This window comes from Ambystoma mexicanum, chromosome 1p, assembly GCF_040938575.1.
Source record: "Ambystoma mexicanum isolate Mex_15411 chromosome 1p, UKY_AmexF1_1, whole genome shotgun sequence".
NCBI classification, from domain to species: Eukaryota; Metazoa; Chordata; class Amphibia; order Caudata; family Ambystomatidae; genus Ambystoma; species Ambystoma mexicanum.
This window is the reverse complement of record NC_090921.1, coordinates 288,285,723-288,308,484: the sequence shown is the minus strand read 5'-3', so window position 1 is coordinate 288,308,484 and position 22,762 is coordinate 288,285,723. Positions and strand designations below refer to the sequence as shown.

Sequence of the window (22,762 nt, the reverse complement as noted above, 5' to 3'; positions counted from 1 at the left end):
AATTCCGATAGCCGCATGGTTTGTTACTTGACATATCATTAGGACCTCAAAGCGCTGGTAGGTTGAAGTTGCCAGCTATTTAAATTGGCTAGCAAAGCAGGGCTACTTTTGGCTCCTAGGGACAACTGATGCAGGGAACTTGATCACACTTCGACAAACATAAGGACACCTACGCAAAAAAAAAAAAAAGCAAAATAAGAGGGCCAAGTTCGCGATTTGAAAGTTGCATTTGCGCTACACTGGAGCGGAATTTAGCGCCTGGTTGCTGAACCTTTAGATCTCGGGAATAAAGCACCAGTGTCTTTGACCTAGACGTTGCAAGGTTCTGCTCTGCAGAAAAGACTTGTAGAATGATACATTGTAACCATTTGTCCCGGTGGATCCATTCGCTCCACAAGATATCCACTGAAAAGGCACGATCCGTGTTCCATCATACCCGAATAATCATTGTACACCCAGTAAAAGCCCAACGCAGACCTACTATCAGCATGCATCAGGTTTCGCAACATCCCATTCTCGGCACTGTGAATAACATCTCGCTCCATGGTCGTCCAAAAACGACCTTTAAACATGCTGAGCAGAACAGAACCCTCGTCCTCCAGACAACTGCCCTGCCCACCGGTCCGAATCAGCGCTATTTGGAAAAGCAGGCAAGCTGTCCTTTTAGTGCAGCAGACATGGCCATTACTCTCCCAAAAATAGCCCCACCTATCGATCCATAGTCACACCAAACCAGTTCCGATCCGCGCTGCTTGACAAATCGCTCTTGACAATGTTTAGGCGCTCCGTTCGAATACTTTATTTTATGTCCAATACAGTAAGCAACAATTATCCCATCGTACAATTTAGTGAGAACGCAGCTTTACAAGATATTCCACTCTCAGCAACTGGTTCACAGCGGAGAGCCTTGGCCGTTTCTCATTAGATGCTCGCAATCCCCATTTGTTGCAGCTCTGGCCAGCCCCTCAAGATGGACCTATATAAATGGAGTTTAAAAAAACCGCTTTCAGTAGTCACATCTTCCGCTTGCCAAGTACTCCAGTAACTCAATACCAAGGATAATGGTATATGGCGAGAGACACTTGTCAAATACACCCATTAGCCTTACCGTCTGCGAGTCGTTCCTCTTCTAGGCATCTCAGGTCCACACCATTCGTGCCCTTCACAAATCTGTCAAATAAACGCCATAGTTAAATATTTACTCCCACCGCCACCCCAAAAGAAACCGGACCACAGCTTCACCCGTGCACGAAGGGGGGGGGCGACATATCGATATACAAGTGTTCACTTTGATAATACAGCCTCAAAATCCGAGCAAACAGTGCATCAGTCAAGGATTATTTTTCAATTGTGAGCCAACTGTTACCTGGTTACAGTCGCACTTCTGAACTAGTCAAGATCAGCGCCTTCACTGAACAATCGCGTAGATACAAAGCATTCCCAATACGCCCCTCCGATGCCCAGTGTGCTACTATCCCCCCACCCCCTCCGTTACCCAGTGCAGCTAGCCCCCTCAGCCCCTCCGATCCCTGCTAGGCCCCCCCACCCCCTCCGTTACCCTGTACTGCTAGCCCCCCCCCCACCCCTCCGATGCAGTGTGCTACTATCCCCCCACCCCCTCCGTTACCCTGTGCAGCTAGCCCCCCCAGCCCTTCCGATCCCTGCTAGCCCCCCACCGTGCTGCTAGCCCCCCCAGCCCGCGGTTATCCTGCAATGCCCCCCCACCCCCTCCGTTACCCTGTACTGCTAGGCCCCCCCACCCCCTCCGTTACCCTGTACTGCCATTCCCCCCCACCCCTCCGATGCCCAGTGTGCTACTATCCCCCCACCCCCTCCGTTACCCAGTGCAGCTAGCCCCCTCAGCCCCTCCGATCCCTGCTAGCCCCCCACCGTTACCCTGTGCTGCTAGCCCCCCCAGCCCGCCGTTATCCTCTACTGCTAGGCCCCCCCACCCCCTCCGTTACCCTGTACTGCTAGGCCCCCCACCCCCTCCGTTACCCTGTACTGCCATTCCCCCCCACCCCTCCGATGCCCAGTGTGCTACTATCCCCCCACCCCCTCCGTTACCCAGTGCAGCTAGCCCCCTCAGCCCCTCCGATCCCTGCTAGCCCCCCACCGTTACCCTGTACTGCTAGGCCCCCCAGCCCGCCGTTATCCTCTACTGATAGGCCCCCCCACCCCCTCCGTTACCCTGTACTGCTAGGCCCCCCCACCCCTCCGATGCAGTGTGCTACTATCCCCCCACCCCCTCCGTTACCCTGTGCAGCTAGCCCCCCAGCCCCTCCGATCCCTGCCAGCCCCCCACCGTGCTGCTAGCCCCCCCAGCCCGCGGTTATCCTGCAATGCCCCCCCACCCCCTCCGTTACCCTGTACTGCTAGGCCCCCCCACCCCCTCCGTTACCCTGTGCAGCTAGCCCCCCCAGCCCCTCCGATCCCTGCTAGCCCCCCACCGTTACCCTGTGCTGCTAGCCCCCCCAGCCCGCCGTTATCCTCTACTGCTAGGCCCCCCCACCCCCTCCGTTACCCTGTACTGCTAGGCCCCCCCTCACCCCCTCCGTTACCCTGTACTGCCATTCCCCCCCACCCCTCCGATGCCCAGTGTGCTACTATCCCCCCACCCCCTCCGTTACCCAGTGCAGCTAGCCCCCTCAGCCCCTCCGATCCCTGCTAGCCCCCCACCGTTACCCTGCTAGCCCCCCAGCCCGCCGTTATCCTCTACTACAATGCCCCCCCACCCCCTCCGTTACCCTGTACTGCTAGGCCCCCCCACCCCCTCCGTTACCCTGTACTGCCATTCCCCCTCCGATGCCAAGTGTGCCATTCCCCCCACCCCTCCGATGCCCAGTGTGCCATTCCCCCCCCACCCCTCCGATGCCCAGTGTGCTGCTGTTTCATCCGATGGCCTTTTCCCAGGCCTTGGAGTCTGCAGTCCCTGAACTGGACATTCCATGCAGATGTTTCGGAGTCTAGGCACTGGCTGGCTCGCAGCCTTCTTCCTCCTGTGTTGCGATCTGATGCAGCTTGTTATGGCCCTGCCGTGCTGTGTTAAGTGTCTCTCCCTGCTTGTGTGTGTATGCAGGCTGTTCTGCTCACACATACCGAACAAGCAGTTCTTTGCTGCCCTACCTGTATTGATAGTTTTTTATTTTTGGGCTCTGCCACCCTTCCTGTGTGTTACACATGCGATTGCTGCTCTAATTTTCTACTTATGTTGTCCCCACACTACCCTTTGCGGCCCCTCCGTCCTGCTAGTGCTAAGGCTCCTCTTGCCACTACCCGCAATCTGTCATATTCTCTCTTGCTACGACACCTACACGTGTCAATGGACACGCAGCACCATTTCTGGCCAAGCAGCTATGTCCGGTTGAATTACAGAATAACGCCGGAATCCAGTCTTGCCCCGCCTCACGTTCTGGATACATACCAACAATAGCCAGTGGCTTTTCACCCGCCTATGTTATGGTTGTTACCGCCACCCCAGCCTGTACACCCACTTGATATAGGTTTGCTCCCAGCACGCTAAATTCAACGTCACTCCTTCTCTCACATATATAATATAGCCATTGTACCAGTACCAACATAGAACTAACTGTGTCTCTACCACTGGTAGTATTTCGCAATAGCCTACCTGCCAAACTGTTTCTACCCTACCAGTCAAACTGTGTTAGCCTACCCACCCACGCTTCTTATCTTACTGGCAGAGCAACTAAATTACTCTATAAGCTAAGCATGCCTATGTTTGACTAGCCCACTGTGCTGCCCACTGCATTGATGTACACTAGCTTATGCTTGACTAGCCCACTGTGCTGCCCATTGCAATGATGTACACTAGACTATGCCTATGCTTGACTAGCCCACTGTTTCGTTTCCTTCCCACTCTCCCCCTCCCTTCCTTATCTATGTCGTAGCTTTTGCACTATCTGACATGTCGTCAGGCTGAGTAAACTCTTACTGTTCATGGCCTGTAAGAGTGTCATTGTATTCTCCCTTGCCTCGAAGCGATTTGAAACACATTGTGTATAGGCGTGCTATAAAGAAATTATCATATCATGTGAGTAGAGTGAGAAATCGTGAGTGACATGACAAGAGGGGATGCTTGGTCCCTGGGCTGGGCCCCCACCGGACTCGCTTGGTCCCTGGGCTGGGCCCCCACCGGACTCGCTTGGTCCCTGGGCTGGGCCCCCACCGGACTCGCTTGGTCCCTGGGCTGGGCCCCCACCGGACTCGCTTGGTCCCTGGGCTGGGCCCCCACCGGACTCGTGTGACTTTCTGGACTGGTTCTGGGTCCTCTCACCCATTTTTTAATTGTAAAGCACCCATGTTTTGGATTGCTACAGTCGTGTTTTTGTGCTATGTACACAGTGTCCGATTGAATCTCTGCCTCTTTTTAATAAATATAGTAGTGAAAAAAAAATGTTGCTTTTTTTTAAATATAGTTAATATGCCATTACATGGTCCTGACTTTCGTGGCCATTTTACCTAAATGACTGACCTAATAAGTCATCACTATAGTTCTAAACAATTCAAAATGCAACTCTCTAAAATGGGCAGCAGTTAAGCCACAGTGAGGCTTTTAAAGCCCAATTCAACAAGGTGCACCGAATGTGTTTTTTAAGCGTTTCTTTTCAGGATTATAGTAAACATTATTTTTGTAAAACTCCTAAATTTATTTCCAGCTCATAAACCGAAACAATGCCTATATTGTTAAAGGATATTTTTGGGGTTGCTTTGTTTTTTTGATTATTTGGTGACTACATTAATTGCTTTTGGATTTCTAAAGGTTTATTTGGGGATTGCATTGCATTGCTTTTGGATCTCTACGAGGGTGCATTAAGCCAAAAGGAAACTGGATGTAATCCGTTGCTTTTGTATTTATTTAGGGATTGCTTTTGAATTTTTATAGGATTGTTTGGGGATTGCATTGTTTTGTGATTTGTAGTGGATTGTTTGAGGATTGGATTGCTTTTGGATTTTTATAGGATTGTTTGGGGATTGGATTGATTTAGGATTTGTAGTGGATTGTTTGGGGATTGGATTGCTTTTGGATTTTTATAGGATTGTTTGGGGAGTGGATTTTTAGTGGATTGGATTGCTTGTGGATTGGATTGTTTTTGGATTTTTAGTGGATTGTTTGGGGATTGGATTGTTTTTGGATTTTTAGTGGATTGTTTGGGGATTGGATTGTTTTCGGATTTTTAGTGGATTGTTTGGGGGTTGGATTGTTTTGGGATTTTTAGTGGATTGTTTGGGGATTGGATTGCTTGGATTGTTTTGGGATTGCATTCCACTGAGGATTGCTAATTAACATATTTAAGGGTGCATGAAGCCAAAAAGAAGCCAAAAGCAATCCTCTGAGTACAATGGGAGTTTCTGGAGTTAAAGAGGATTTAAAGAGGATTTAAATGTTTGGGAAAATCCAGTAGCAATCCACTTTCAATCCAGATTTTTTTGGTAGGGTATACTGTTAAACTCTTCAAATGTTAAAGAGCACGTGGACAGCTGCCCCTCTCAGGCTGCGGCTCTTAAGTGCCTCTGCAGTCAGGGGGCAAGGTGCCTGCCTGCATGCAGGGACGGCTCCAAACCAGGGAGACTTCCCATTATCATGCCCTCCTGACCACCAGACTCAGTGCCCCCTGCCGAGATACTCATCCTCGTGCCCACAATAACACAGCATTCTGTAGGATGTGTTCAACCTGGCAAGATGCCTCTATCAGGGTGTGTATTTTGCGGGCGGCAAGTGGTGCAGTGGCCAGTCTGCCAGCGTGCTGGCTCTGGACCAAGCAGACCGAGTCTAGTCCTATCTCCACTTCAACTCGGTGTGATCCTTGTCAAATCACTTTCAGATCCTTTTTCTGCCAACATTGGAACTAGTGCCTTGTTTCGAAAAGACCGTTTCTGTGCGATATGCATGTTTGCTCAGGTTTGCCTTGTGATGTACAAAACAGGTAAAGCCGATCAAAATAATGGCGTGAGGTTGAATTGGATTGGCAGAGGGGGCAAGGCTGGGTCTGCTCATATGTGCGCCCACTTGACCTGTTTTTCCTTCCCTCCCACACCCCCTCCTGTGTTACAGAAGGACTGGACCACCCACCGAGGAGGGAGAGGAGCCATGAAGCTGCTACTGGGTGGTGAGAGCGCTTTCTATTTTAATTCTCCACCAGGGCAAGCATACCTACTATGCGCCCCCTCCACCAGGGGACAGGAATAACGCACCCAGGGGCAAGGGGTGGGAGTTTCAGAGATGGGGGACGTGGTTACTTCCCTTTTGAACAAACACACACATGTTCGTGTCATGCCAGTGTATACATTTGCAAACCAGAAACTAGCCTGCTTCTCGGCGCTTAAGTGATTGGTGTCGCTGAGGGCGTCTCTAAACTCAATAACATTCACAACATCAACCTCAGAATAAGGAAATCCTAAAAAGGAGCTCAAGCCAGTTGTTTGAACGTAAATCTCTTTTCACAGGTGCTCAACCGACTGAGCTATTCACCGTGTCTGTCAAATCATGGAGTCTGCTGGCCAATGATACGCATTAGCCGAGTCAGGGCTTTGTTCCAGAGTGGAGCAAGCAACCTCATGCGGCGCCCGTGAACACCACATCAATTCTTGACATAGTGCTCGGCTTGACCTGAAGGGAACTTCAGGGGCGACGCAGCCCCCAAACTTATCCCGTTAAAAGCCCTGCCACTGTATCAGCAGCTGTGATTCTGTATGAGATAAATGAGCCAAACAAGAAAAATGGCTCACAAACAGCTAGACGTCTTTTCCTTTCCGCAGTTTAGGGTTCCTTTCATGGTGTAGTGGGTTAATGCACCTGCTGCAGGTATCCGTCAAACAGGTTGAGAGTCACGTCTGCCTGCCTCTACTCTCCGCCCTCTGCAATTTATCCAGAAGGACTGCGAGACTTGTCCTTGGCCTCAAGCCCAGGGATCGTATCTCTCCAGGACTGAAATCTCTGCACTGGCTCGAGGTGGCTGCAAGGATTAAGTTGAACACCCTCTGCATTGTCCACAAGGCCTTCTTGGGCCTGGGGCCGCAATACCTTCAACTTTCTCTTCCCAAAAATCTTCCTTCTCGAGCTCTTTGATCATCCGCCTCCAACTCCCTCAGGGTCTTTCGCTTCTCCAAGCAACGAGTTGGTGGTAGATCTCTCTCCTCGGCAGGGGCCTCCTCCTGAAACAGCCTTCCTGCTTCCCTGAAACTTGAGGAGAACCATCTCCAGTTCCGGAAGCACCTCAAAACCTTTCCCCCCCCCCCCATCCCCTGCTGAATTCTTGGCTGAAACTGCACTGGCTACCTGGCCACCCTTTGAGACCTTGGGCCTAGGCCCCGCCATTTACACACCTGCACTGGCAACCCCCGCACCTGGGAACTGTATTCTGTATCCCTACAGTCCCCCACCAGCACTTATGTCTGCTCTTACCCTGCACTTGCCATCATCCCGCCTTTATTTTTCTTATTTATTCTATTATCCCATGTACTGCACTTTTTCTCCCTCTCCCATGTACTGCACTTTTCCCCTCTCCCTTCCCCTCGCACTTTTCCCCTTCCCATGCACTTGTGCGATCTGAATGACACCTGGCCTAGTAAGATCGTTGTCTGTCTTCCCTCTGTTCCCCCTCCCCTGCCTCGTCGCATTTCGAACACTTGTGTATAGACGCATTATAAATGCCATATATCATTTGCAAAGAAAGTAGGATGGATAAAGAAAACAAGAGTGAACTCTTGGGAGGAAGTAGTCTGTTACCCCAATGCAAATATGCTACCTTTTTTAAGAAGAGTATCTCAAATTTGTATTTCTTTTAACATGTTTTTTTTTTTCTTGTTTTTTTTAATACTTTTTGGCCCCTTCAACTGCATAGAGGAAGTTATCGAGTAGCCGGGTGGGTGGCAGAGGTTGTGCAGATGGGAGTGTGAGTGTGGGTACAAGATATGTGCGCGTTGTTGGTAGATATGTATCGGGGTGTAAGAATGGTATGGGCAAAAGGGGAGGTAGTTAATTAGCAAAGGGTTTGAAAGACTATTTCCCCATTTTCACTTATGCCTTCTATTTCTAACTGATATAAATCAATATAGCTACACTAAAGACAATAAAATTCTGAATGCAGCCACAGAAAACCATAATTCATTTTCAGTTCAAATCTATCTTTAAGCCCGTTTCATCCTTTGTGTACAAATGCATTTAAATGTAGTGATGCATTTGTAAATTGACATTTTAACATTAATCTGGTATGTATTCTACAATAAGGAATTTAACAATGCCTATTCAGATGTCCATTTAGGTTCATATATCCTTTCTTTTTTTGTAGAATCTTTGAGATCTGTCTGCAAGGCTAACAGTTGGCCTACTATGGACGGCTGGGTGATAAGGAAGCTCGCCACCAAAATTTGCAATGCCAGAAGAGGCCTAAGGAAGACTCTGCATTTTGAAATGCAGGATCGATGATATTTGTTGTTTTTTTTTCAAACCTATTCATTCTTATGGAATACAGCTATGCTGTTAAACCGAATTTGTTGAATAAAAAAATGCTGAACACTTTCTGAGCCTATGTTTGATTGAAGATATCTTATAACAAGAGCAATACTATATTAAAATATCAACAATTTATAGCTGCTACAATCATAATATGAACTGGGTAATTGTTAGCTGCTCTTATTGATATTGGGTGAAGTGACTAGCGGCAGTCTGTCATGCGGGTAGACCTTTAACAGATTCTGTGTAGGCTGCTGGAAGAGTGTATTTTAGTGCAGTGCTTTGCAATTGTGGGAGTTTATTGGGGGTGAGGCCATGCTGGCTAGAGGTGAGAATTGAAATGAGGGAGCTTACAGGTTGGTTTGTGACCTGGGAAGTGGGGGTGTTTGTAGTTGTGTGCACTAAATCGAGGGAACTTAGTTAACGTGTGCTCTAGCAAAGATGAAGTGACACCTGCAAAATTCCATATAATTTTATTTTCCCTGTAAACTATCTAGAAGTCTAACTAGAGTCATTGTAAAGTAATGCCACCAATGTTACTCAAAAGGGATACATCCTGGGGTAATCCACCACTTTTCCTAAATCTTTTGGAAGCATCTTGAAATCATTAAAACTCATCCTGGAGTAGTCTGCATTAATCATTTACAATTCAGAACCCATCCTAAAGTTATCATGGAACCATCCTGGAGTAATCCCCACCCATCCTAGAGTTGTCATGGAGCCATCCTAGCGTAATACGAAGTCATCCGGGAGTAATACAAACTCATCCTTAAGTTGTCGTGGAGTCATCCTGAAGTTGTCATGAAGTCATCCTGGAGTTGTCTTGGAGTATTCCGAAGTCATCCTCGAGTAATCCCAACTCATCCTGAAGTCATCCTGGAGTAATCCCAACTCATCCTGAAGTTGTCATGGAGTCATCCTGAAGTTGTCAGAGTCATCCTAGAGTAATCCCCCACTCATCCTGAAGTTGTCATGGAGTCATCCTGAAGTTGTCAGAGTCATCCTAGAGTAATCCCCCACTCATCATGAAGTTGTCATGGAGTCATCCTGGAGTAATCCAAGATCATCACTGGAAGTAATCCGAACTCATCCTGGAGTAGTTTCTGTGATAACTCTAGAGTCATCATCTCATTAAATATTTTGGCTTGTACGCAGACTTGGGATGATCTTCCTAAACTCTCCATGGATGACTCTAGAATGGAGTCATCGGATGACTCCAGAATGATTCCAGGATGATCTTCCTTTTTGACTAGGGCATAACAGGAGAATGTCCGTGGTAAGAGCTCCAGCTTTCATCCTGTCTGGATTTCGATCCAGTTCAGCTAGATGCAAGTAACCCCAGACCACAATTAAGGAGCCTAATTTCCAGCTGACACTAATATATATAAATATAGTTACTTGCAGCCCAATTACATTTAGTTACCTCACCACGTGTTATATCATGTTAACGCTTTCACAGCGTTAGATGGTGCTTAGACATTTGTAGAGAACCACCCGGCGCCAGGCGCACAGCTCCCATACCTGAGCACATCTAGCAGACTGGGCAGCCAGTCGATTGGTGGCAAAGTCTCGCAGGACGTACATACATATTTTACTACTGGCACAAATGGCACTGTGAACAATGCTGATATAATTGCCAGACACCGCCATGTAAAGCCATGCCCAACGATACCAATACAAAGCAATGCTCAAATACAAACATGGTTTAGAAACCGGCTAGTCCCTCCCGCCCTGTACAGAAAAGCGCAAGTTAGGGCCACTGTCGCCATAGCATGCATCAACGCATTACCAGTGATGATTGACATGGACAGACGCCAACACCCCCTCCCCCCAGCCAAAAGGCGGTACCGCGCAATGCTGTAGTTAATTCCAGGAGCATAAAGTTTGTTTTCAGACCGTCTTTTAATGGGCTTCATGAAGCCAAGAGTTGGATACAAGAATTCCGTAACCACTAAATTACAACAGTGAAAATGCAATTGTTTCCAGTAAAAAAAAGACATTTTTTTTTTACAAAAAATGAACAATTATCTTGCCATCTTGAATTAGGCGGGGCTTCACTTAACCCTTTATTATATACATGCCCCTTGCCAACACGAAGGGAATGTTATAAAAAGTGTGACGTTATCAGTACTTCAGGAGATTCCACAGCTTTAGCATCCAAACATCTCATCTTTCTTGTGTCATCAGGACTGGGCAATAATATAACTCAAGGTGAAAAAATAAACTCAGTATTGCGTTGGCCAGCTCGGATAACTAGCAACCACTGCAGGTAAACTATACGATAAAGTATCAATCAGAAGAGGATCCAAAAATCTTTATAAATACAGCCATTGGAAGGATGATGTCGAGTCAGGCAGAATTTTTACTTGAGAGCTGAGGACAAGAAGCAGGCACAATTTTAAAGACTGAAGAAAACAGTATGCAACAACCAAAACTACATAACCCACCCCGTTAACAAACAGGTAACAGTGCCTCTAGAAAATGACCACTAGTGAAACGTAATAAATTTGCAGGTATAGCAATAGACCCAATTTTAGGTTACATTAATTTATCTGGTGCTAGAGAGAATAACAAATAGATACTCACCATTCAGTTATCGTAGTACGATCCTCCTGATCGGCTGTATCCCCCACTCCTGCCGCCTCCACCACCGCCACTAAAACACAAAGTAATGGCAACAAAATCAATTGCATATATTAATCCTAACAATTGCTGGTCAGGTTATATTATCCACCCAACATGGTCGACCAGAAAGCCTTGCAGCAGAGTATATAACACTGACAAAACCTGCAGTGGCTGTGAACCCTCCAAACCTTTTCCCGAAAGTGGACAGAAAACTTGGTACCATCCCACATTACCCCAGGAACTATCAACAGACTAGCCATGTTCTCGAGCCCTCCAGTCAATGGGATCAGTCTACTTAGTTAATCCCTGGTTTTTGAGCCTTTATTTTACCCTTTTTATTTTACCCTTGTATTTTCTGTTTTCTTAAATATGCAGGAAAAAAAATTTTTTTGTATGAAATCTGAATTTTCAATACTCTTCTTTTGTAAAGGTTTTCTCATAAACCAAAAACAAATAAATAAAATTTAAAAAAATGCATGTCTGCACAATTTTAAAACAACACATTAAGTTGCTTATTCTGATTTCATTAATTACTTGCAACATTCTGACTCATTAAAATTAAGGTATATTTTCCTGTGTTCAAATGATCCCAAGCATTATTATACCGAACCGGAGGCCAGACCGGGACATTTTTCAGTGGTACCCCACTCCCGTTCGGCACCTCAAAGAGGGTGCCCAACAGGAAATGTGGCAGGACAATGTGTGCCAAGCAATTCCTGCTAAGCATGCTTGTTGTCCTGGCAGCAGGACACCTTACCCTTTCGGAATGGTAGAGGTGTCCAACTGCCAAGACAATGTCCCAAGGAGATCCAGGAAGCAGAGTGTCCTCACGTGTCTCTGTATCAACAGAGCAATACACTGTGAGCCATTAGGCACTGATGGGAGGGAGGGGGTGACTATTAGCAGGGACTTCGGTCCCTTTAGAAATGGGAATGGGGGGGGAGTGATCCGCAGTGAGAAGGGTGAATAATGCTACATGCTTTATGAAATAATGCCTATGGCTTTAAAACCAAAGGGGGATTTATTAGGCTCATGTTAATCTGCATGAGGCTATTGTGACTTTGCATGCAGAATGGGGAGAATAAAACCAAAGTCATACTCTCATTCCTCAACATAGTTCTATGATAATGTATATAGTGTACAATTAGTTTACTATGAAAGGCTAGCTTATTATGTAGTGTGGTTTGCTTCCAAGGGACTGCTGTAAATAATTATGTACGCACATGAAATGTAAAGCAAAACCTTAATACATATCTATATTAACTAAACCTGGGAAGATGTGCACAGTTGCTTAAATTGTCCACATCCCAGTTTCATCATTTAACCAAAGTGTGCGATCCTGAGCAGTTCATTTAATCAGATTGAGTCTTATCTGAAGCTCTGTACGTGATTCTGATTCACTTTAAAGCTTATGTTATCATACTATTATAATAAAAAGCCTAATGACTATAGATTTGCTCCATATATAACAATAGTGCATTTTAGGTATTTTGCACCACAAGTGTATTTGCCACTTGGCTTACTCATGGCAACTTATTCTAAAGTCACTACCATGGTACCATGGTGCCTCCATGTTTCGAAGACTGATGATGCTCCTCGCAATGTCCTTTTTCTGTTAAGTCACTTCTGTTGGTGCAATCCATATGCAAATTAGGTGGATTCCATGTATTTTGCCCCAGAGTGATTGCAGCTTACGTTTCCGCAAGGCTTTGTGTGTCAGACTGGCAGAAGACTGGTACCACACATTCTGGGGAAAAACTACAACTGAGGCTACGGGCGTCGTGCGTCCTACTTATAACATCTGGTGACGTCGGCCGTCGGAGGAGGTCCTCGAGGACGGCGTATCGACATCATCGATGCAGGACGCAGAAAGATTTTCCGAAGCAGCACAGCTGTGATAATTACCGTCATAGATATGGAATACGTCGTCGGACCATCCCATCGAAAGAACGTTACCAGGTAAGAGAGTAACTTGTTCTTCTTTTTGGTTTGCAAAAGCCCATTTTGACACATGGTAAATGCTGCTGGGATTTCTCTTTTTAAAAGGTTTTCTCTTCCATCTGACTTCCCAATATTGTTCTGCAGCCCCAGACAGTTTCTTTTATATAGCGGTTTGTTCAAGACACAAGTTCACTGAAATGGACATATGCCCATAAAGCTAGGCTTTCTCTGAAGCATTGATTTTTGACATTGTGTAACCCAAAAGACAAGCTTTTTCCAGTGCGGCTGAAAGTAAAGCTTCTGTTAATTTTCCAGTTCTGGCCTGACACAGCCTGTCATGCAGAGATAATTCTCTCTTCTGCTGTAGCATAATCTGGATATGGATGGGCATAGTCTCACTGATAAAAGCAGTGTGATGTTGAATAAATGAAAACAGCGTCAGGGCAGCATCCTTTTCAATGGGAACTTTTTGCAAGCAGCAGAGCAGCGCTGCTTTTAAATCTGCTCTTTTGGTGCACACAAGAACACATACTGGCGGGCCTATCGGTGTGCTCTCTATTCCAACTTGCCCAATAGTTTGGCAAGATGGTGTAGCCATCATTTTTATTTAGTGTAGCTGCAAAACGCAGTTTTGATGCAGGGCAATGGTGCTCCAAGGAGCCCACGCAGCCATTTTGCTGTTGACTGCATGCGTGCAGCTTGATCATGAATGAGAATTCTGTTGAGTGGGTGAATGTCCCCCACAAATTCCCCCCCCCCCCGACTCTTCTGAAACTTTTTGTCAAGGGAGAGTAGGGCAAAGCGGGGTTCATCAGGTGGAGCCCTTCCATCAGGGAGCGGTAGGCCAAGATCCTCCCGTTGTCTCTCGGAGTATGGAGCGACACCTGCAGATTTCCCTTAGGTCTTTCTTTGTGGTGTGGAGCGACACCCCTAGCTTTTTCTTTGATCTCTCCTTTCCAGGTCCCCGGAGAGAGCCTCCTTGGTCTATAAAGGTCGCAGCCACTACAAATCTATTGAATAAATAAGAATCGGTTACTACATTTTCCCACTGCCTGACTCCCTTCCAGGAAGATTGACAGCAGTGGGACACACATGCATTTAATTATTACAGTACTTAGATAATAAAGACAAATAATCACTCAAGGCACAGATAACTATTGTGGGAATCCGTTTTGTCCAGACAATGAAGAAAATACTCCCTGTTAAATGATTATATCTCTAAACCTTGCTGTTCCCTTCTGGTTCTTCTTTTTCTGGTTCTCATTCTCCAGATGTCTCCTCTATTTGATTTTTCTCTGGGCTTCTCAATTAGCTGCAACATGTGCCTAGGGTGACAACTTTTTAACTGATTAATATGGAGCCATTTCTCTTTCGTCAGCTCTCCTTTGGGGATGCAGATTCTGTAGGCGACAGGTGACATTTTATCTGCAATTTCAAAAGGACCGCACCAGCTCGGTAATAATTTCCGCTCCTTGATCTGGTTCCTTTGGAAATTGTACAAGTAGACCCTGTCTCCTACTTAGTACTTCTTTTTGGTTGTTTTTAAGTCATATTGAGTCTTCATCCCCTCTGCAGACCTTTCCAGATTCCTCTGAGTGTACGCAAAAGCATGTTGAAGGTGTTTCCTTAGATTCTAAACATACTCATGAGTTGTGGAGGCGTTTATCAGTGTCTGCTCTTGTGTTCTATAGAGCAGATGCTGAAGTAGCACCATCCTTCGTCCAGTCATTAGCTCAAATGGAGACATCTTGGTAGCAGAAGATGGTGTAGATATGATGGCCATCAGGACAAGCAGTAATCGGATGTCCCAACTTGGCCCAGAATGCTCACTATGGTTTTATTGTACCTCTCAACTCCCCCACTCGAGAACTGGTAGTATGCAATGTGAAGTTTCCTTTTTACCCCAAGTATCTCCCACATCTTTTTTATCACTTCGCTGGTGAAGTTACTACCTCGGTCTGACTCAATCCTTTGGGGCAGGCCGAAACACGAGAAGATGTGGTTGATCATCAGGGCAGCTGCTGTTTCTGCCTTGAAATTTGGGACCGGGAGACATTCCACCCATTTGTTAAACAAGCATGTTACGGTTAACATGTACTTGTTCCCCCTAGAGGAGCGAATCACAGGCCCAATGAAATCTACTTGTAAATCTAACCAAGGCAGCGTCACCCCTCTCTTCTGGAGGGGAGCTCGGTGGGCAAATGATGTTGGCTGAAATTGTGCACACACAAGACACCCATTTGAGTATTGGTCAAGGTCCTGCCCCATGTGTGGCCAGTATGCAACATCCCGTAAGATTTCTAGAGTAGTATGAAACCCCTGATGACCGGCTGTGGCCACATCATGGGTGTGACTAAGCATCAGGCTTCGGAATGAGGTAGGCACCACCCACTGGTCACAGCCAGAGCTGATCTCCTTACCAACAAACCATCTTGGATTCTGAGCATTTTTGGACACTTCGTCAACACTCTGAGGTCCTCTTTCCCAATGTAATCGGTATCCGTCAGAGGAAAGTTCTCAGGGTCCTCAATGTGTTGATAAAATCTTCCAATAATCAGATCTCCTTTTTGTGCCGTGATTAAATCAGCATCTGGGGGTCTCCTTACTCCACTGGGCAGTTGAGAGTTCATTGTGAGCATTTGTCTGGGACCTAGTGATAGCAGTGACCTAGATTTCCCCCAACAGGGACTCAATCTCAAGGAGAACCCCCCGGATGGCTCTGTTTTTGGCCAACTGATCAGCTAGGTCGTTTCCAGTTTTGTCTGGCCCCTCTATTCTGGAATGACCCTTGATCAATGGATGGTTATCCCACTAGAGGTGACCAGATCATCAATATTTTGTATTATCTTACCATGTTTAAGCAGTTTGTTATTTGCACATAGCATGCCTCTGGTTTTCCATTTAACCAGGTTCTCCACATACCCGTTCCAGACAGAATCTGAATGGTGATTATGACTAGTTTGTGGAGTTGGTGTTGGACGACAGTGAGAATGGCCTGATGAACTGCCATCCACTCTGCCACCGAACTACTGCGGGGACCGATTTTGGACCCAGCTGAGGGTTCCAGAGCATCATTCACCCAGGAATTCCCAATGCCGGCCACCAGTTCCTTTTCCTCGTTGTTATCAACATGGTAGGAGCACCCGTCCACATGAACTGTGGGCATTCCCTGGCACTTGTCTTCTTCATAGACTTTGTGCGGGGAATTCAAGCATGCCTCCATGTTGTCCTGGATTTTAAGACTTCCGTCCTCGAGACAGTTTTCTCTGGCACAATAATGCAAGTCAGCCAAACCATGCGCAAGGGGACTCTTCTTGTTTTGGCCATATCTGACCTCCACAGGAAAGCCTTGCATTGACAGAATCCACAAAGTAATTCTGGAATTACTCACATTTTCAGCCCAGATTCTGTCACTTTGGAAGTACTGCAGAGGCTGGTGTTGAGTCTCCACTATGATGTCTTCCCCCTGGAAGAACAGGCGGTAATTTTTCAATGCCCACATCGTTGCCAGGAGTGCCTTCTCACAATCGTTGAATTTTTCTTCCACAGAGGATAAAGTCTTACATGCATAGGAGATTACTTTGCTGACCTTGTTGTGCTTTTGAGGTAATACTGCTGTCAAGCATGTATTTGAGAACCTTGTCTCTAAGAAGAACTCCTTGTTTTTGACAGGGTAAGCTAGACAAGGCGCTCGTGAGAGGCTTCTTTTGAGTTGCTTTACTGCCTCGGCTTGTTCTGGACCCCACTCGACCCCTACCTTCAACAGATGGATCAGGGGTCTTGTGACCTCTGCGTAATCCTCAATGAACTTCCAACTGTAATTATTCAGTCCAAGGAGGCTTCTTAGCTCACACAGAGTTGTGGGGTCTTTTAGTTTTAGGAGTGCTTCCACTTTCTTCTCCTGGGGACAGAGACCCTCAGGAGTTATCTCATGCTCCAAGAAGTTGACACAGGTGCTGCACCACTCTGCCTTTTGGAAGGACAGCTTTGCTCCGGCAACCTTCAAATGGGTAGGAACATAACAGATTTCCGCTATGTGTTCCTCCACAGTTAAGCTTTTTATCCAGACATCATCCACATAGGTCAGGTTCCTCTTTCACCCAAATCGGGCATGGCCTTATGCAGGAAGATGTTGAATTTGTTGCCAGAGTTTATGTATCCGAAGGGAGTCCACAAGTACTGCCCCCCACCCCCGTAAAGGTCATCTTGTATTGGGCCTCCTTACTGACGGGCACGGTCCAGTACCCATTGATCAGGTCAAGGGCTGTGTATACCTTTGACCCCTGGATCTGGTCCAGTCCTTGGTCAATGTATGGGCGGGGCCATCGGGACATGTGGACCCATTTATTTAGCTCCTTAAGGTCTGCACAGTCTCTCCATTGGCCATTTGTTTTTAAAATCCCCAGCACTGGATTGTTAAAGGTGCTGTGGACTGGACTAATTATCCCAATGGATTTTTGATGATTTCTGTCACCACTGTAGTCATTCCAGGGTCTGTATGAATTGTTGTAGTATGGATTTCGGTGCGACCAGTCGTACGAGTCCACCGCAAAGAGACATTGAAAATCTAAGAACACCCGTTTCAACTTTTGCTTTTGCTCTGGAGTCTCACAGGCCTCAGCTAGGTTGATCCGCTCTTCAACCATTTGCCTGAAGCCTGGAAAGACTTTGGGTTTTGCTATCTCAGCGGCCTCCTCCAGCTGGGAGGAGCGGTCTCTGGTTAGAGTATTGACCTGGACAGATGGTTTCAGGTAAGAGAGACAGGCATCGTGGACCTGGAATATCACCTCATCCTGCCTGATGTCACAGGTCACCTCTTCCTCACTGTAAGGGCAGGAAGAGTACACCAGGAAATTCCCCCTTGCCAGGTGAAGATCTGGTCTGTCATTGTCAAAACAGTCATTGGGGATTGGTCCTATCAGTTCATTCCCGAGATCCATGGAAAAAATGTCCATCATCAACTGCCATTCCATTAATGGTGCTTGCATGCAGAGTAATACTCCTGAGGTTGCTGTTATCCACCACTATTGGAATGGTGTTGCGTTCTACATTTACCTAATGGGGTTGGGTTTATCCCAACCCCTGCAGTTGGACCTGGGCCTTGAGGTGTACATATGCATCAGGATTTTTCAGTTTCTTTCCTCTTTTAATTTTTAATTCAAGTGGCAATTGTCAGGTACGTCCTGGGATGGTGACCTCTCCAATTTGAACTACCACTGCATAAGTCAGCAATTGAGCTGACCGAAATTCTTTTTCAAAATCATCAAAGCCCATGGGATTGCCGCCTAGTCGGGACCAGGCTTTGTAATTTATCAGGTCCTAATTAATGGCAAACCGATTAAGGTCACTGCCTAAATAGAATGCAGCAGGGACATCTCACACGACCCAACAAAATGTTCTATGCCTTTGTTACCTATACAACTTTTGAGCATACACCTGCTAGGCAGGAAATGTTTGGAATTGGGAGTTTCCAGGCCCATTTCCCACTTATCAATTTAAATGTGGGAATTGCTGGATCTTTTGGGAGCTTTCTGAACATGGCTTTGCCGATGAAGCTCTAGCCGTTGTTCACGCACCCATGGGGACGAGAACAGACTCCTTCCCCTCATTTAACTGAATAGGGATGAACAACCGTTCTCTAATTTTCTGAATATCAGCTAAACTTTGAGCTGGTTTCTCATCACTTTTGACTATAGAATTGCGTTTTCAGATTGCGAATCAGTATAAAATTCAAAGTATTTCCTTCTGTAGGCGCCCTCCCCATCTTTAGACGGGCAAAAGAATAAATGAGACACTCCCCCGACGGGAATAAGGCTAAGAGGACAGGTTGTGAGAGTTCAAAAATAGTTTATGTAATTGGCATCCAAAGAACTCGCTGCCCGAGAGCGCTCTAACAAATATCAGTTACATCATAAAGGTACAACTGATACATGACGCAATTAGTATAGGGTGTCAAAGCGGTGCAGGATTGGTTAGTCCATATAGGCACATAGCGATGACTATACGGTTCCATCTGGATTGGTTTGCTGAGAGGATGGACTTCATGTGATCTGTTGTCAGTGTCCAGGAGGGGTGAAGGTCGGGTTGCTGCGAGGTGGGGTGATCACTAACTAAGCTAACAATACTTCTTTGTGGCGCATGCACTAAATAATTACTTTGCAATTCGTTTGAACAAATCACTGTAAACCTATAAACGTCTTACATGTATTTACATCGTCAATAACGGGTTTATATCGAGCATCAGGTTAAAGAGCTTTGACCATCATGATAGCAGTGATTGAAGCTAGGGTCTGGACTTGTAAAGACTCAAAGGCACGTTGGAATTTCTTAGTATTGGGAGGTGATATATTGTGACAGGGGTCTAATGTTAGTCAGGGGTCTGCTTGGCAGGCATCATGGAGTCACATATTTGCTACATCAAAAGAATACCTTGCAGGGACAGAGTTACACTTGCAGTAATTTTCCAATGGCGAGGGTGAGAGGGCATGGACAGATTTGTGGAGATGGATGCTTGGCTTAAGCCGGTTCACACGCAGGACAGTGATCTCAGAGGACGAGTGAGTTGTTACATTTGTTCTTTGTTGCAATTAAGTCCGGCTTCAGCATGAGAAGGGAGCCGTGGAGTTCTCCAGGCACAGTGAGAGAAAAGGTGGGGGCCATGTGTGCGCGCTGCGCTGAAAAAGGGAGAGAAGCCTTCTCGTATCGCAGTGAGGCCTAGTTACCAAGATGGCGTCAAGGGGGCACAAAGTCGGATGCCTTGTGTCCTGCGCTATGGTCCCATCTACACAAGAGCCAACCAATGCTGACATTGCATAAGGGCAACGGGGGCACCTCCCACCATTGGAGGCACATGGTCCAAGTTTGTACTTGTTAAGAAAGGAAGAAGGCAATGAATATGGCAAGAGAAATGTGCAGGGAATCGCACAGTGAACAACTTAAAACCCAGGAGTGCAAATAGAGTGAAACAATAATACCAATATATGAAAAGGGATGTGGGCTAAGCACTTAGAACCTCCTTATGACTGAAAGGAAAGTCGGCAAACTCCTTACCCACTATGCTATTACAGATACTGACAGCTCTAAGCCCACAAACCCAGTTGATCAAACAGGGACCCAGAAGGCTATAACAGCAATGGGTGGGGGATAACTAAATACATAAGACCCAAGTCAAGGAGCAAGTAGGAATTGTGATTATAGAATAGTGAGGAAGACAAAAGGCATTCACACAGGGACTAGTTACAACAGCACCCCACACCTAAATAATCAAATGGGAAATAAATGCAGAAGTGCAATGGAAAACATGGAATGGATCCCAATAGAAAGTAAGGATCAGGAGCAGGGAAAATGATATCACAAAAGGAAACCTTTCCCACCCATCCAAGGAGAAAAGGCAGAAAGCTAAATCTAAAAAGGGAAAGACTAATGCATCAAGTTTTTCAGTAGCAAAGGACAGCATCAAAGAAACAGAACACAGGCAAATTGGGCTGCATCAAAGGGTAAAGCACAGAGAAAGGCTGCCTGCAGACAGAGGAAGACAAAGGGAAATCCAGAAAGCAGAAATAAATTAAGCACATGAATCCGAAATCCAGGGCAGAGGAACAAGAAACAGGAACTAGGCACAAAAGCTAGGAACAAGGGACCAGTCACAACAGGAACACTGCAACAATGACCAGCGCTGGACTGAAGCAAACTGAGGCTTTTAAAGCTGCTTAACGAGCACACCCCTCAGGTGTGCCGCCTGCTGCACCTGCAGCCACAGGTGTTGCCTATCCTCCACCCAATCTTGTCCTGCAAGGGAGGAGGTGAAGCAGTGAGCCAGGCATTCTGGGAAGCATAGTCATTTGATTAAAGTAGCATGCTGGCTGCCAAAAACCTGGAATGGATCCGGAAGGGAAGTAACTTGGAAAATAAGGTTTTAGCGCTCCCAATTCATCACAACACTGTAGCATAAGGTTTGGAGGAAATGTCCAGTAGGGAATAAACCCCAAAACATGCCCCCAAGTGGCGGGAACGGGAGCGAGCCTTGACAGTACTAAGAAAAGGAGGGACGGAGGGCCTACTGGCCCCTCACTCCCACACACTTCCATTGTGGAATGCCACTTAAAACCGCAAGGAAGGTTGATTTTCAGGAATAGAGAAGAGTTCCCATCACCAGTTTGTGGTCATACAGCAATTACTGTCATGTCAGGTATTTGATTATTCTGGAAATAAAACGCAATATGATCAGATTTTTGTTCAACCATGTGGCATATGCCATTCAAACTAACATGGTCGACACCCAGTTTTAATTTTTTTGGCCTGCGAGTCTGAATTCAGAGTACCTTGTTCACAGAGTCTATTATGGGGGACAACCTGCGCAGGATGTTATTCCCTTGTAGTCAGGGTGTTCCACCTTGTGTCACCCCATTTTTATTTCCAAATTTGCAGTCCCCTGACAGGAATTTCATTCCCATCTTCGAAGTTCTGGAGGTGTCCAGGAAGAGGGGTGAAAGTGATCTGGTATCTCTCCCCTCTTCCTCAATTTAGCTGCTCAAAGGCCCTTTATGACAGAAGAGTGGCCTGGGAGCCAGTGTCCACCAGTGCTGAGAATGTACACTGCCCTTGCAGTTGGACCGGGGCATAAAATCTCCCCCTTCTCCTAAAGCGGACAAAGGTAATGTGCATTTTGGGCAAGCTGGGTGGTCAATTTCTTTATTTTGGACTCCGACACAGTGGAGTTTTGGACAATTTTCTGTGCCGGAGTCTGGGAATCTGCAATAAAAATGTGGCATCCTGAAATAGTGGAGATTTTGGAATCCTGTGCTGCCCCTGCTTACTGGGTGGCAGTCACTACAACCAATTTGTGGGGAGGATCCCTCCTACTATTTTTTTACCAGTATGACAATTCTGGGGTTCAGGGATGGGCGATTCTGAATCAGTCCCCACAACCACCCAGTCTTAATTCAGCTCTCTTGGGACCCATTTGTCTTTGGGAGGAATTCTTCTGTTCCTGAAGATTTTTTTCCTAGAATCCTCTTAAGGATTCTTCCCCTTCAAACAGGAGGACACCAACTTCCTCCACAAAATGGGCATTTTTACTCTCCATTTCTCCTACCCACCCTGTTCCCTGGGTTCCAGATTTTCAGGGGCAAAAGACTTGTTCTGGTTCCTGGGTGTCCAGGGGCTTCACACGGGTGAAGGAAGCTTCTTCTAGGGCTTTACACCCTCCTTCCCCGTTCCTCCAGAACTGTTAAATTGTCAGGGTTCTCTCCGTTATTGTTCTGGGGTGCCAGACCCTTGGTATGAGGGGTTCTGAGCCGCCACGCTCCAGTTGGGACACCCGTTCTGGGTGGTGGTCTGTTCATATCTAGGTTGTTCTCAGGAAGGGTAAAACGATAACTATCCCTTCTCCCAGAGTACCCTAAGAATTGTGGATTTTGGTAACCCTCCACCCTTGCCCCCCCCCCCTCCCTGATTGGGTTGTCTGGGCTCCTGAAAGCAGGTAAAGAAAGGGTTGCCATGCAGGTTGGGGTTTTGTGGATACCAGGGAAAGCTTAACCCAGTATGTGTGGGATTTGCCCTCCTGGGGGAAGTTTCCCAGGACAGTACTTACCTGATTGGATTTCTCTATCATTCGTGCACACCCTTCCTGGTGGTTTGGAGAAAGGTGCGTTTTAATTCCCGCACAAACTCCTGTGGGGCATGTTCTTCTCCACACTGTAGATTGTAGCGCTTTGCGAGCCT

At 46.5% G+C, this 22,762-nt stretch overlaps 2 long non-coding RNA genes across 4 annotated transcripts; one reads left to right on the top strand and one right to left on the bottom strand.

Moving 5' to 3' along the window:
* Nucleotides 1–783: 783 nt before the first annotated feature.
* On the bottom strand, nucleotides 784–22,737 carry LOC138569172 (uncharacterized). 3 transcript variants are annotated; one of them, XR_011303167.1, is made up of 6 exons: nucleotides 22,632–22,737; nucleotides 11,060–11,129; nucleotides 9,730–10,846; nucleotides 1,367–1,451; nucleotides 1,109–1,170; nucleotides 784–976 (listed from the first exon to the last, which is right to left on the bottom strand). It is a non-coding gene; the product is annotated as an uncharacterized lncRNA (long non-coding RNA). The 3 variants fall into 3 exon arrangements; XR_011303166.1 differs by lacking the exon at nucleotides 22,632–22,737 and having other exon boundaries at nucleotides 11,060–13,770; XR_011303165.1 differs by lacking the exons at nucleotides 1,367–1,451; nucleotides 9,730–10,846; nucleotides 11,060–11,129; nucleotides 22,632–22,737 and having other exon boundaries at nucleotides 1,109–1,360.
* On the top strand, nucleotides 4,886–8,539 carry LOC138569150 (uncharacterized). The gene is made up of 2 exons (XR_011303156.1): nucleotides 4,886–6,128; nucleotides 8,310–8,539. It is a non-coding gene; the product is annotated as an uncharacterized lncRNA (long non-coding RNA).
* Nucleotides 22,738–22,762: the final 25 nt, after the last annotated feature.